The sequence below is a fragment of the Ambystoma mexicanum genome, chromosome 3p, assembly GCF_040938575.1.
Source record: "Ambystoma mexicanum isolate Mex_15411 chromosome 3p, UKY_AmexF1_1, whole genome shotgun sequence".
Taxonomy (NCBI): domain Eukaryota; kingdom Metazoa; phylum Chordata; class Amphibia; order Caudata; family Ambystomatidae; genus Ambystoma; species Ambystoma mexicanum.
The window spans coordinates 681,522,682-681,539,094 of record NC_090925.1 but is presented as its reverse complement, the minus strand read 5'-3'; positions in this window follow the sequence as shown (position 1 = coordinate 681,539,094).

Here is a 16,413-nt window from a genome sequence, read left to right as displayed (position 1 = left end):
TGATCACTGTCATATGCCTAAGTGTGATATCAAATATTAATTTATTCATAAAAGTGTGATATATATATTGTTTACTTTCTCAATAAACCTTTTAAATTGCAAAACAAACCTACTTCTTGGCTCAGTGAGGTCAGGGGGATACAAAGAGAGGGGTGTTATATAAGGGTTTATCATCCAGAGTATAACTTGCCATAAAAATATATAAACAAGGGCTTCCCTTGGGCGTCCCAGACGAGGCACTGACTTAGTGGGATTGCTGAATTGAAGTCACTTAACAGTATACGCAAGTGTGGACCAGGCGATGGATTTGGTGAGGAAAGCGGGGTGTGGGGCCTTCATGGCCAAGTGTGAGATTAAGGTAGCTTTGAGGTTGTTGCCAGTGCACCCGGAGGATTTTTGACTGTTGGGATTGCAATGTGAGGACCGCATCTGCATTGACAAAGATTTGCCAATGGGGTGCGCAATTTCCTGTGCCTTGTTTGAACGTTTCAGTTCCTTCTTACAGTGGGTTTTTTCATACAGTTCCGGTTGGGAAGATGTACTGCATTACCTAGATGATTTTCTGTTCATTAGCGGGGCAGACAGAGAGAGGGAGTGCGAGGAGATGCTAAAGTTGTTCCAGGATTTGATGGGGGAGTTGGGTGTGCCTTTAGCAGAAGACAAAACAGAAGGGCCGGCAGTGGTGTTGACATTTCTAGGGATTGAACTGGATTCAGTGGCCATGACCTCATGCTTGCTGCATGACAAGGTGAGCAAAATGGTAGGATTGCTGGATAAAGCGGAGGGGGCCAGGAAGATGATGCTAGTCGAAATGCAGAGATTGGTGGGGCATTTGAATTTTGCATGCAAGGTGGTGGCTCCAGGGGGGACTTTTTGTAGAAACATGGCGTGGTCTATGGCGGGAGCAAAGTGCCCACATCATTGGGTAAGGGTATCAGGTGCAGTTCGGGAAGATTGTAGGATTTGGCTGCATTTTTTGTAGAGCTTTAACAGAGTGTCCATGTGGTTGCAAGGAGATCTGGTGTGGGAGGTGCAGATATTCTCAGATGCAGCAGGTGCGGGAGGTTTTGGAGTGTTCTGGAGAGGAAAGTGGTGTGCGGAGAACTGGCCATCGTTTTGGTTGAAGGAAGGAAGGAGTATAGCATTCCTTGAATTTTTTCCTTTACTGGTTGCATTGGAATTGTGGGGGAAGGATTTGCAAAACAAGAAAGTGAATTTCAACAGTGACAACGAATGTGTGGTTCATGGAGTGAACAGGCAGTCGGCAAGGGATCAGAGGGTGGCGAGACTGATGAGAAAAAATTTTTCTGCGTTGCATGGAATGGAATGTGGTGTTTAAGGCAACACATGTGCCGGGGAAGGATAATGGCATTGCTGATGCATTATCTCGTTTTCAATGGCAGAAATTCAGTGGATTGGCTCCAGAAGCAAATCAGGAGGGGCAGCGGATTCCAGAGGAGCTGTGGAAGATAGGAAGCTGAGAGCGCTTGCATTGGTGGAGGGTTCGCTTGCTCCGGCATCTAGAGATGCATACAGGGGAGCTTGCGAGGATTTCATAGGGTGGGGGAGCTCGGAGTGGGAATGGTAGAGGTGATGAGGAAGAACGGAGAAGGGATGATGTCACTAACTTCCTCTTGAGGTGCATGGATAGGGGCTGGTCTAGGCCAACTATAACGGGGAAATTGGCAGGGATTGCTTTTTATGGGAAGTGGTTTTGGGGTTTTCAGCCGAGCGGGGGAGGAATGGCAAACAGGATGTTGGAAGGATTGGCAAGGGAAAGTAAGAGGGAAAAGGATAAGAGGAGACCGGTATCGGCGGAATTGCTAACAAGGTTGTGTCAGAATGTGGGGGGGGGTAAGCTGGTCGGCCTGGGAAGGAGAGTGGTTTGCAACTTGTTTTACATGGCTATTTTTTGGGGCCTTTAGAGTTTCTGAGCTGATGGGGGGGGGAAAGTGGGGCAGGTGGTCTAAGTTGGGATGAAGTTCATTTTACAGAGTTAGTTTTGGACATCAAGATTAAGAGGTCAAAGACAGATCGAAAGGTTCTGGTAGCGGTAGGGGAAAAGGCGAAGGAGTTTGGAACTAATTCTTTTAGGATGGGTGCAGCATCTGAAGGTAGTAGGCTGGGTTTATCGGCGGATAAGGTGAAAAGTTTGGGGCTTTGGAAGTCCGGGAGATACAAAGAGTACGTCAGGGACTTGGGTAAAGGGGACGTTTGAAAGAATTTTTCAGAGGATCTAGGAGAGTTGCATGTGGTAAGATGGTTATGATTTGTAAGTGATTTTGTAATTTCTGGTCGGAGGCCGGGGAGATGGCGTAGATCTGGATCGTGGGCCACTCCATTGTTAAGTGGGTGGGGAAGGAAGCAGAAAAAAGGTGTTTTTGGCAGCCAATTGGGTTGCAGCTATAAAGAGGTATTGCTAAGATGGTCCGGTTTGGGGGGGCTTTGCTGGGATCAGCTACTGCCTAAGTTGGTAGGGTTGAGGGAATGCTATGGGTCTCCAGAGGGGGTGATTATTCATGCAGATGAAAATGACCTGTTAAGAGATACAGGTGTGGCTCTTCTTACAAAAATGAAAAGGGATTTGTTATGGGTCAGAGAAATGTGGCCTCAAGCGTGTGCAGTTTTGACCAAGTTGTTGCTGCAGAGAGTTTGGAGGGGAGCGCAAAAAGTGAGGGAGCGATTGAGCGGGCAAGGAAGGGAATAAACAGAGGGATGGAAAAATGTTGTGCCTCGGCGGCGGTAAAGGTTTTGGACCACAAAGAAATAGTTTATGAAGGGTTCATGATATTCAGAGAGGATGGAGTCCACTTGTCGGTTTTCCGAAATAGTTATTATCTGACGGATTTGACCTGGTTGGTGAAAGATCTAGTAAGGAGTTGGAAGTAGAAAGGAATGGTGGAGGGTGGGGCTGAAAGAACACCTCGGTGGAGGGTTTTTCTATTGCCGGGGGCATAGCCCCTTTAGATGTAGGGGAGAGAAGCACAATGGGTGAATGGCGCGGGAAAGGATGGGGTGGTGCTGTTTGCACAAACAGGCTACCCCGGGGGAACAGGTATTGAACCTGGAGGGGCATGGCCCCTGGGGGAAAGCAGGACGCCTTCAGAAGTGGTAAGGAGACGGTAGGGACCAAGGGATAGTCAGGGAGGAAGTGGAACTATTTAATTATTTAATTGTTGGGGAAAATGAAAGTGTTGAATTGTTAATTGGTTGTTTAAAATATTGTGTTAGTCTGTAAGGCCATGGAGCCAGGTAAGCGGTTATTTGTAAGATTTAGCCTGTCACATTAAAGCAACCTTTTGCACTATAAGCGAGTCTGGGTGTTTCTGTGGTAAGCCAAAATGTAACCTGCGAGAGATATTTCTAAGCAGGCTGCTGAGAGTTAATGGGCTATCTGCAGCAGTAAATGGCTAATGGTGTAATAGACGTGACTTAAACAAGTGTGTAGACAGCCACTTGATTATTATCTGTTCTTTGCACTGAAGTCCTTTAAAAAAACAACCATAGACAAAGCCAGCAGTTGGTGCCTATGTGTAGGTATGAAATAGGCATTTGCCAAGCACTCCTATCAAATGTCCAGGTAATCCCACTATTTTCCAGAAATTGCCATTTTATGGTCAAGTAGTACAATAATATCAGTGCCTGACAAATGCCTATCACATTGCTAAACCAAAGCCCAAACTTTTGGATATGCCATTGGTTGCTTCTATTTGCTCTCCCGAACGCCCGCACCGTAGAGGTACAGTAGAGAACATTTTAAGGAATGTGTCTGTTCCTGGACCTGGCTTGGGGGCATATTGGAGTGCATGGGCCTGGCTCGGCTTGGGGGCTCATTGGAGTGCATGGGCCTGGCTCGGCTTGGTGGTCCATTGGAGTGCATGGGCCTGGCTTGGCTTGGGGTCCATTGGAGTGCATGGGCCTGACTCGGCTTGGGGGTCCATTGCAGTGCATGGGCCTGGCTAGGCTTGGTGGTCCATTTGACTGCATGGGCCTGGCTCGGCTTGGTGGTCCATTGGAGTGCATGGGCCTGGCTCGGCTTGGGGGTCCATTTGACTGCATGTGCCTGGCTCGACTTGGGAGTCCATTGGAGTGCATGGGCCTGGCGCGGCTTGGGAGTCCATTTGACTGCATGGGCCTGGCTCGGCTTGGTGGTCCATTGGAGTGCATGGGCCTGGCTCGGCTTGGTCGGCCATTGGAGTGCATGAGCCTGGCTTGGCTTGGGGGCCATTGGAGTGCATGGGCCTGGCTCGGCTTGGGGGTCCATTGGAGTTCCTGGGCCTGGCTCGGCTTGGTGGTCCATTGGAGTGCATGGGCCTGGCTCAGCTTGGGATTCCATTGGAGTGCATGGGCCTGGCTCAGCTTGGGGTTCCATTGCAGTGCATGGGCCTGGCTAAGCTTGGTGGTTCATTTGACTGCATGGGCCTGGCTCGGCTTGGGGGTCCATTGGAGTGCATAGGCCTGGCTCATCTTGGGAGTCAATTTGACTGCATGGGCCTGGCTCGGCTTGGGGTCCATTGGAGTGCATAGGCCTGGCTCAGCTTGGGAGTCCATTTGACTGCATGGGCCTGGCTCGGCTTGGTGGTCCATTGGAGTGCATGGGCCTGGCTTGGGGGTCCATTGCAGTGCATGAGCCTGGCTAGGCTTGGTGGTCCATTTGACTGCATGGGCCTCGCTCGGCTTGGTGGTCCATTGGAGTGCATGGGCCTGGCTCGGCTTGGTGGTCCATTGGAGTGCATAGTTCTAGATACAGGTGGTTTAACTATCTATTACATTGGCCTTTATTTTGTCAACCTCTGAACCACGAATGTTCGGGTGAGTGCCACAGGCTTAGAAACCTGTTGGTTACAGAATATTGGTCTCCATGACAAGCACATTTACTCACAGGGCACTCCATATGGAATAAACACAAACGTTGGCTAAATATGTCTTTCAATAGACTTTGGGATGCAGCAGTGAAAGGTGGACTCTTTAATTTGTTAGAGTTTCTGAAGCCCCACCCACCCCTTCGCCCACGACCTTGCCTCCAACTCGTAATGCAGTTGACATTCGGTGCCTGCTGAAAGCAGCAGTTAGTTATACAACAATATCTGACGCCCGATTCATGGAATTTTTTACATGGTTCAAAGTGACTTTGCACTGCTGAAAAGTGACTTTGCACTGCCGACACAAACTCTGATTTATGGAACTGTGCAAAGTGTATATTTGCAGTGCAAAGTCCGTGCAAAGTCATTTTGTACTGCCAAAATGACTATGCCCTGACTTTGCCCTGACTTTGCACTGCAAAAAAAATCCATGAATCGGCCCCTAATGGCCACCTGACTGATGAAAGAAGGAGCTGGCCTCCAATGACAGAAAGCCTGTGAATGGCCACAGGGAAATGTCGATGTATCTGGAATAGCCTGCGAGGCTTGTGCATGGTAGCCAGGCCCGATCAGCTGCTTTTGTCAGGTAAAGGGCAGCAAACCTCAATCCAGACAACAGCATCACGAGAAACACGTTACAGAATTCAGAGCGTGCACAAAAAACACGTGTTTATCCAGGTCACGAAGAATGGTTTTCCAACTAAATGTTCGGTAAGTACTATACCCTACTGCTCAACCAATGTCTCTTTATCACACACCAAGCTACTACTACACTTAATAAAATAAACGCTTTGTACTTTACACGGTTCAGTGTGGCCTCTGTCAAGTTCGATGAGCATATCTGCCAGATGCGTTCGACGAGCATATCTGCCAGATGCGACTATGAGTCGGCATTTTGTGTATCATTTTTCCCTCCTTTGCTTTCTCTTTCACTCTGGGATGGAGGTGACACATGAAACTCTTCAAAGAGAAAGATTGGCCCACACCTAACGGAAGGCACGTGTGTTGCTAATGCGCAGGCGTGAAACCTCAACGTCACCCTCACGCTCTCTGACTGAGAGAATAGTGGATTTTGAATGCCATTATTCCTGTATTTGTAATGTGACAAAAAGACAAAACTGTGTGAACCAGTAGAGACTGAGTTTGGTTTATTTTTTGACATTTGGATGGTTTAACCATTACACAGAGACACATATTTGAACATATTGTGCATCCTCAGCAACCACCATGTTGTGAGCGGGACTGAGCTAGACACCACCACACAAAAGAGGCCCCCATGGGAAAGAGGCTTATTGGGAAAACGCCTGCCATCCTGATGCACCAGACCACCTCCCACAGAATTAGCCCTGGTGTTTTCCAGCACACACACTGTCCCTCTGGAACAAATTATCTTCTCTCTCTCCCTCAGACCTCCTAAAAACAATCGCCTCCCTCAAACCTAAGTCCTACTCTGACGATATCATCCTGGCCTCAATCAGTAAACAAATGGCAGGCCTGGTGCTCAACGCATTCCTCAACATCATAAATGTCTCCCTCATAGAATGCTCATTCCCAGAGACCTTCAAGACTGGTCTCTTACAACCTCTTTTGAAACAATCGACCCTAGAACTAGACAACGTTGTCAATTACCAGCCAATTATGAACCTCCCGTTTGGTGATATAATCTTGGAAAAAGAAGTTGCTACACAACTACTTGCCAAAATCGAACTAAATCTCTTAAACGACCATCAGTTGGGGTTCCGCTCAAAGCGTAGCATCGAGACAGCCGCCATCCAGGTGGTTGATGATGCCAAATCATGGATAAGGGTGACTAATGCCTCCTCAAGCTCCTTGACCTCTTAGCTGCATTCGACATCATCGACAACTGCAACCTCCTCTCCCTCCACACCGATAGGATGGTATTCTCTGGCACTGTCCTCAAAAATAAAGATATAGCCATTGATCAGTACGCAGATGATACTCAGTTGTGCATGAGAGTAAAAAGTCCACAGGACATTAGTCATCTCCACGATTACTGTGCCAATATCCAGTCCTGGATGTCGACTGCCTACCGAAAACTTAACCTGTCAAAGGACAAATTCATCCTCATCAGTCCCCTAGCTAAACAACAATGTGTTCAACAATGGCTGTATGATATGTTAAATGTTAAAGGTATTTGCACCGCGCACCGTCACCAATGGAGTTGGTCCCAAGGCACTCTGGCGGATCTGCAAACGAGAAGGTGGGATGGGTTAGTAAGTGAAGCGGGAGTAGGATAGTGAGAGAAGTGGTGTTCTGTTGGCAGCTTCAACTCGGTATACACCGGGTGCTGAGCTTTGGTGTAAGTATCGGATCGATGTCAGTCCTCGTGTGCTCTTGGTGCGGCTTATGTGTTGTTGCAGTGTTGTGAAGTGCGTGCAGGTTGTTGTGCGAGAGATGGTTGTGTGAGATTTTTGAGTGAGATAAGTCTGCAGTTTTTTGTTAGTGGGTTATATGAAGTTTAACCTGCTAACATTCAGAACTCTGTCCAAGTGTGGTGCTCGCCAATCCTCCCAATCTCATCAGGGTGGGCAAAGGGGTTACGCCTGGCAGGGTTTTATGTTTGTGTGAGGCGATCCCTGTGCTGTTCTAACGCGCTCTGTAAGGGTTCTAATTGCTCCTCGTCGTTCGATTCTAGCGAGCTCTGTAAGAGTTCTAATGCTGATGGATTGATTAGTGTGGGTTGGGTGTCTATTCTCCTCCTTGGGTGCTGGAGCTGGTGTTGTGGTCTCCTCTCACAAACTTTCTATCTAAATGTGTCTGCTGGGGGTTTTTGGTTATGGTACAGCTGGAAGGCAGTGGATGAGTCGTTTAAGAGCTTTCGTCTCGGTCTGAGTATGTGGTCAGTCTATTGTGACCTCCTTCTGTGGCTATTTCCCATAATATCTTATGGTCTGTCGTGGGGTCCGTTCTTGTCATGATCTCTGCTTCCAAAAGGTCAGGGTTTTCCCAACTCCCTTGGAAGCAGATCCATAACCCAGGTTCCGAGTGCCAACCAGTCCCAATTGGGACCTTTTGGACCCAGTCCTGGCGCCAGTGGCACCAGGCTCATAAATATGCCCAGTCCCCTCATAATGCTTGGGTGGACTTACCTTCAGCAGACCATGCTGCTTACTTGCCTGCCAGTTGAGCCTCTGATCCTCTTCTGTTTGGAACTACTTTTCCTGTTGGGTGGGGCTGGAGCCACTCCCTAGATTCAGAACACTGGAACTCTTCTGGAAGGCAGGAACTCTTTTCTTACCAGGAACTCTTTTCTTACTTAGGCGTGGCTGTGGAAGGAGACACCTAAGCACTACAGGAGGCTATTTAAACCACACCCGGTGGATGAATCTTGCTTTGCGTTATTCTGCAACCTCTGCAGCAGAACGCTCATCGTGTCTTCTGCATCCGGTCCTGGGCCTAAGGAAAAAGGCTTACCATCCTGAATCCAGTCTTCAGCAACACCTATAAAGACAAGAAAGAACAGGTTAGCATTCCGGCATCTGAAAGGCAAAGGCTTACCATCCTGAATCCAGTCTTCAGCAACACCTATAAAGACAAGAAAGAACAGGTTAGCATTCCGGCATCTGAAAGACAAAAGTTTACCAACTCTTCGGCGCTGCATCCCGCATCTGAAAGACAAAACAAGGTGCGTTTAAAGACATTGGGGAACTTTAATACTCACGTGCCATTACTCATTTCCACATCTAATCCAGTGGGTATTCCGGCACCCTGCAGCCGCTCCGAACTCGTACCTGCAAAATAAAAAGACAGTTAGAGCGCATAGTGAAGCAGGCAACAAGCGCTTGCTTACGTGCTTCCAGGCGCTTCTATTCATCACACGGGCTCCATCTTCAACTCACTTCAGCCCGTCATCCGCCATCGCCGGAACCCTGCAAAACAAGAGACATCATTACTAAAGACTTTAAAGACATTTGAATGACTCGAAACTTACCGTTCGTGCAGTAAACGACGGACAGCAGTCCTCTGAAGTCAAGAGGCCTGCGCTACCTATCCAGTGAAGAAACTGGTTACAGCACCCTGCCCCGAGGCAGATGGAGAGCTCGGCATTCACTTACCTAAGGTGAGAGCGTTAACCTTTGGGGGTCTACAGGAGAGGAGAAGAGGAAAGAGATAGGGACACCCCAATAACCCCAGTTCATTAACCCCATATTTTCTATCTGCAGACATCTTACTCTACACGTCAGGCATACAGTGCACAGAGGTCCAGCCCAAAGAGCCAACCGGGTGCTACACATCACCTTTGAAGATACGGTAGTCGCCCAGTCAAGACCAGCGCCTCTGCGAGAATCAGGTGAGCGTTACAGTTCTTTGGGTTCTGTGTATGTCCATTTTGGAGGTGACCGAGGTTGGTGTTATTTCCTCGCTGTTTAACGGGATGGGCATTCTAGTGCGTCGCTGTTGTAGTTACGCTGTGAAGAGCCATGATTTGAGGAGTTCCCTGAATGCTAGGTGGTTTGTTGTGTTCCATATATTCTTAGGTAGGTCATTCCAGGTTTTCGGTGCCTGGTGCGAGAAAGAGGATAGTCCGAGTTGTCTTCTGTTATAGGGTTTTGGTTCCAGGCGGATGTCGGTGCTTGATCTCAGTGTTCTTATTGGTTGATGTAGGTGTAGTTTATCGCTTAGGAATTCTGCGCCTTGTTTGTGTTTTGCTCTGTGCATGATGCACATGGACTTGAACTTTATTCACTGTTTTAATGTTAGCCAGTGTAGTATCTTTAGCGCGGGTGTGATGTGTTCTCTTCTGGGTAGCTTGTGGAGGAGTCTGGCTGCCACATTTTGTATGCGTTGTAGTTTTTTTAGACGTCGTTCGGGCATGCCCAGGTATAGGCTATTGGCGTAATCTACTCTGGACATGATCAGAGCGATGATGGTAAGTGTTTTGTTTGCGAACGACAGGAACGGTAGGATCCTTTTTGCTGCTCGCAGGAGGAAGAAACATTTCTTGAGTAGAGCGTTTACTTGTGGCTCTAGAGTGAGGTTGTTATCCATCAGGACCGCTAGGTTTTTTTACAGTTGATGATGGTGCTGGGCTCTCTTGGCCAGGGGAATTAGATGATGTTGCCTCCCTTTTTTGAAACAATCATTATCTCTGTTTTGCCTGGGTTGATTTTGAGGTGGTTGAGGTTCATCCAGTTGAATATATCACGAAGGCAATTCTCTAGTGTAGTGTTTTCTTCTCGGGTGTCTTGTATGTTGAAGATTATTTGAGTATCGTCAGCGTAGTTGTAGCATTGGAGGCCATGTTTTTTGATGAGTATGATTAATAGGTACATGTAGATGTTGAATAGAAGCGGGGAGAAAGATGATCCTTGTGGTACTCCGCATGTGGAGTCTCTAGGTTTGGACTTAAAAGGTTTCATCCATACGGTTTTGGTTCTGTTTGTTGGGAAGGATTTTATCCATAGTAGGGTGGTGTCTGTTATTCCTAGTCCTTCTAATCTCTTTATGAGGATGTTGTTGTTGACAGTGTCGAAAGCTGCGGATAGATCAAGGAGAATCAGGGTGGTACTGTTGTCTGAGTCTGCGTTTGTTTTTAGGTCGTCCCATATTGAGAGGAGAGCTGATTCTGTTCCTCCCATTGGTCTGAAACCAACTGTGCCTGGTCTAGTAGGCAGTGCTCTTTTATGAATTCTTGGGTTATTTTGTAGACGTGGGTTTCTAGCAGTTTGGCTATGTAGGGTATGTTGGAAATGGATCTGTAGTTGGATAAGTCCTCTACGTTTCCTGTTGTGTCTTTGAGTAGCGGCTGGATGTAAGCCGATTTGAAGGCCTGTGGTACTTTACCTGTTGAGATTGAGAGGTTGAGGAGATTCCTGTGGCATTCCATGGGGGTTCCTTGTTTGAGAATTGTCTTGTATATGTCTGAGGTGCAGGGGTCTTCAGGAGAGCCTGATTTGTTGCTTTGGTTTACCAGTTTGACGAAAGTCTCTACTGATATTTCTGGGAAGCCTCGTAGCTTGTTTGGATATTCCTCGTCGGTGTCAATGGGGTATGAGGTGTGATCGATTGGTCTGTTTTGTATGGTGTGTTGGATGGAAGTTATTTTGTTTTTGAAGTGGTCTCCTAGGTCATCGTAAAGTTTCATATGGAATTGGCGTGTTGTTGCAGCCCGGTGGGTTTTTTAATTCGTTCATGATTTTGAAGAGTTCTTTTTGGGCGTTTGGTGCTCTGAAGGTTCGGTTGTTGTAGTGTTTCCTCTTCGCTTTTTGTATTTCCTTTTTATATGAGCGGATCTGTTGTAGGAATTTCAATTTGTTTGCCGTGATGGTGTTGGACCTCCATTCAGGTTCTAGTTTTCGTTTTTTTTCTTTTCATGGCGCTGAGTAGTGGGGTGAACCATTTTGCTGTTTTCTTACGTGATGGGGTGAAGGGCTTTGCTTTGGCAATGTCATCTAGAGTTGTTGCGATCCAGATATGGAGTAGGGTAACTTTTTTGTCTGGGTCAACTTCTTCCATGGTTGTTGCTTGTGGTTTGCTGAGTGCTAGAAGCTCGGTTAGGTTGGAGTTTTTTATGGTTCTCCAATTTCTTTTCATCATGATCAGTGGTTTTCTTGTTGCTTTTTTGTTGGAGCGGCCATTGTGATTATGAATGGAATGATGAGGTGGTCACTCCAGAGTATTTGAATGGGGGTGCCGTGGTGATGAGATCCTTGTTGGCGAAGATTGCATCAAGTGTGTGCCCTGCTGGGTGTGTTGCTCCTTTGACCAGTTGTTGTAGGTTCATGGCTGCTAGTTGGGTGGTTAAGGATTTTTGTGTGGTTGTGGTTTCTTCGTTGAACCAGATGTTGAAATCTCCAAGGATGATCAGATGATTGTACTTGATGGCTAGGATGGTGATTGCTTCCATGAAGGCGTATATGAAAGTCGCATCGTAGGTTGGTGGTCTGTATATCAGTATGAATTTCAGGTTTGTTTTGGGGTTTACTGATAGCCGTAGTATTAAGGACTCACATTTATCGATGTTTAGTGGATCTTCCATTTTGATGGCCAGTTGCTCCTTGTGGATGATCGCAAGCCCCCCCCCTCTTTTGGATTTCCTGTTTGCTTGGATGCATTTGAAGTTTTCAGGCAGGCAGTTGTTGAGGGTGATCTTGTAGTTGTCGTCTAGCCATGTTTCAGTTACAAATAGGATGTCTATGCCTCCTTCTGATAGGAGGTCGTATATTTCGGTTGAGTGTTTGGACATTGACCTTGTGTTTATTAAGTTACAGTGGATTCTCTGGGTGTTATTTTTTTTAATGTTTATTCGTTCTCCAGGTTTGTGGTTGTCCGGTCGTGGTGTTTCCGCATTGATGTTGGTAGGATGAAGAACGGCGACAGCTGCTTCTTCATTGAAGCGGTCCAATAGGTTGATAACAGGGCTGATCAATCGTGGTGCTTCTGCTGTGATGACGCTCGGTTGAAGATCAGCGATGGCTTCTTCTTCATTGAGTCCGATTGTTAGGTTGGAGGTAGCATTGTTGGTTGTCGGGGCTTCGTCGTATTGTGTGGGATGTTGTGGAAATCGATGGTGCGCCTCTGTTCTTGTGATGTAAGGGGTAATGGGGTTGGAGTCATCCCACTCTCTTGTTGAGTGCTCCCGTCTTTTTTTCTGGGTGTTTTGGGATATTCTTTGCATGTCTCGAGGTTTCCGTGTTGAGGTGTCGGTGTTCCGTGGTTGTCGCGAGCTAGGGTGTGAGGTATAAGGATTTTTCTCTTACATAGTTTGTTCCGGTTATGACTGCGTTAGGCGTGTTTCCTGCCGATGAGGCTGCTTCTTCTGGGTTCTGTTGGTGTTGTGTGTTTGCGTCCCTTGTTGCGCGATCTTGCTCTCTTTCTCTGCGTCCTTTTCTGGGTCGGGCCATTTTTCAGTTTAAGGTGCAGACGTAGTAGAGTAGTTGGTCTTCTATGCTGTCTTGTGCAGGTGCAGTAATCTTGGTTTTTCCTTCTCTGGATACGCTAGGGTGTTCTCTGGCTCAGTCTGTTTCTGTCGGCGGGTAGGGTGTGTTTCCTAGGGGTGCACTGTCGGGGAGGGTTATGGGCGTTAAATGGTCTGGAGGTATGGGACTCAATTAAGCTAGGTAGTGATGGGTTTCCGGGATTAATAGAGTACTGAACTAAACACAGTTAGATTAGAGGCCCTGTATATTGGGAGAAAGGCCTGCGCCTAAGAAGGCGACCGAGTACTGGACCCAACACAGCTAGATTTGAGGGTCAGCCGAAACAGTGGAGCACGATACCAAGCACAGCTAGACTTGAGGGTCCTGCACCGTGGGAGAGATGCCCATGCCTAGGAGAGCAAACGGTTATCAGACCAAACACAGCTAGATTTGAGGGTCAGTTGATGCAGTACTGTCTGATACCAGAAACAGCTAGATTTCGGGGTTAGCCGAAACAGTGAAGCATGATACCAAGCACAGATAGACTTGAGAGCCCTGTACCGTGGGAGAGAGGCCCACGCCTAGGAGAGCAACAGGGTATCAGACTAAACACAACTATATTTGGGGGTCAGTTGAAACAGTACTGTATAATACCAAACACAGCTAGATCTGAGGGTCAGTTGAAGCAGTGGGGCATGATACCGAACACAGCTAGATCTGGGAGCCCTGCACAGTGGACGTCTCCCTGAACGCGGTTCGTCGTGGAGAGCTAGCCATGTAGGTTCAGGGGGGACATGTACTAGTTGAGGGGTGAGTTTGATTGGTGCAGCTAGGACCTACTCCCTTAATGCAATTTGCCCACAGAAGTCCTGCTAGATTTGAGAGACAGGCCTTTCAATACAATCTGAGTATTATACAATTCGATCTGGACACAAAACCCAACTGGATTTGAGAGACCTGTATAGCGGGAGAGAGGCCTATCAATGCAATCTAAACATCATACAATGCAATTTTGGGACAGAAACCCTGGTAAACTGGAGAGACCTGTATAGTGGGAGAGTGGCCTATCAATGCAATCTAAATATCATAAAATGCAATTTGGAGAAAGAACCCCTGCTAAATTTGAGACCTGTATGTTAGGAGAGAGAGGCCTATCAATACAATCTAAATATCATACAGTGCAGTTTAGAGATAGAACCGCTGCTAAATTTGAGAGAATTGTGTAGTGGGAGAGATGCCTATTGATGCATACTAGCTATCACTTAATGCAATGTGGACTTAGAAGCCCTGCTAGATTGGAGCGACAGGCCTATCAATGCAATCTAAATATCATACAATGTAATCTGGACACAAAACCAAACTAGATTTGAGAGACCTGTATATTTGGAGGGAGGCCTATCAATGCAATCTAATCTCATACAATGCAGTTTGGGGTCAGCACCCCAATACATTTGAGAGACCTGTATTTTGGGAGAGAGGCCTATCAATGCAATCTAAATATCATACAATGCAGTTTGGAGTCAGAACCCCTGCTAAATGCGAGAGACCTGTATTAGTGGGAGAGATGCCTACCAATGCAATCTAAATATCATACAATGCAATTTGGAGACAGAACCCCTGCTAAATTTGAGGGATCTGTATAATGGGAGAGAGGCCTATCAATGCAATCTAGATATCATACAATGCAATGTGGACAGAACCCCTGCTCAATTTGAGAGACCTGTATAGTGGGGGAGATGCCTATCAATCCAATCTAAACATCATACAATGCAATTTGGGGACAGAACCCCAGGTAAACTGGAGAGACCTGTATAGTGGGAGAGAGGCATATCAATGCAATCTAAATATCATACAATGCAGTTTGTAGACAGAGCCCCTGCCAAAACTGAGAGACCTGTATATTGGGAGAGAGGCCTATTAGTGCAATCTAAATATAATACAATGCAATCTGGGCACAAAGACCCAACTAGATTTGAGCGACCTGTGTAGTGAGAGAGAGGTCTATCAATGCAGAATAAATATCATACAATGCAATCAGGACGCGAAAACCCAACTAGATTTGAGAGACCTGTATAGTGGGAGAGAGGCCTATCAATGCGATCTAAACATCATAGAATGCAACTTGGGGACAGAATCCCTGGTAAACTGAAGAGCCCTGTATAGTTGGAGAGAGGCCTATCAATGCAATCTAAATATTATAAAATGCAGTTGGGAGAAAGGTCCCCTGCTAAATTTGAGACCTGCATGTTGAGAGAGAGGCCTATCAATGCAATCTAGATATCATACAATGCAATTTGGACACAAAAACCCAACTAGATTTGAGGGACCTGTATATTTGGAGAGAGGCCTATCAATGCAATCTAGATATCATACAATGCAATTTGGACAGAACCCCTGCTCAATTTGAGAGACCTGTATAGTGGGGGAGAGGCCTATCAATCCAATTTAAACATCATAACATGCAATTTGGGGACAGAACCGCTGCTAAACTGGAGAGACCTGTATAGCGGGAGAGAGGCCTATCAATGCAATCTAAATATCATACAATGCCGTTTGTAGACAGAACCCTTGCTAAATTTGAGAGACCTCTATATTAGGAGAGAGGCCTATAAATGCAGTCTAAACATCATACAATGCAATTTGGGGACAGAACCCCTGGTAAACTGGAGAGACCTGTATAGTGGGAGAGAGGCCTATCAATGCAAACTAAATATCATAAAATGCAATTTGAAGAAAGGACCCCAGCTAAATTTGGGACCTGTATGTTGGGAGAGAGGCCTATCAATGCAATCTAAATATCATACAGTGCAGTTTGGAGATAGAACCCCTGCTAAATTGGAGAGACCTATGTAGTGGGAGAGAGGCCGATTGATGCATACTAGCTATCACTTAATGCAATGTGGACGTAGAATCCCTGCTATATTTGAGGGACAGGCCTATCAATGCAATCTAAATATCATACAATGTAATCTGGACACAAAACGCAACTAGATTTGAGAGATCTGTGTAGTGGGAGAGAGGCCTATCAGTGCAATCTAAATATCATACAATGCAATCTGGGCACAAATACCCAGCTAGATTTGAGAGACCTGTGTAGTGGGAGAGCGGTCTATCAATGCAGGCTTAATATCATACAATGCAATCTGGGCACAAAGACCAAACTAGATTTGAGAGACCTGTATATTGGGAGAGAGGCCTATCAATGCAATCTAAATATCATACTATGCAATTTGGACTGAATCCCTGCTAAATTCGAGTGACCTGTATAGGTCTATACAGAGGAAGGGGGTCTGTGCCTAGCCAGATTGGTACAGTATTAAATAATGATTACATTTGAGGGTGAGGGGAAGAGAGATGCAGAGGGGAGTAATCACCTTATTTACTATGGGTTTGGAAAGTGGCTCAGAATCTAGGGTGGAGTAGTTGCTCTACTCCTGACCCAGGCCACTCCTACCTTACTGGTCCCTGTGAGTGATGGTTGACACCTGCTGACATTTCTTGGAGCCGCCTCTGTTGGAGCCTGCCTTGGCCTTAGGGCCCTTAGCCGCAGGGCTGCATGGGCAGAAGGGCTGCCCTGGGAAGACCAGTGATGGAGGATGGGAGGACCAATCAGAGTGGTGCTGGGTGGGTCGGGAGGCGGGAGGGACGGGAAACCAGGATGAGCGTGCGTG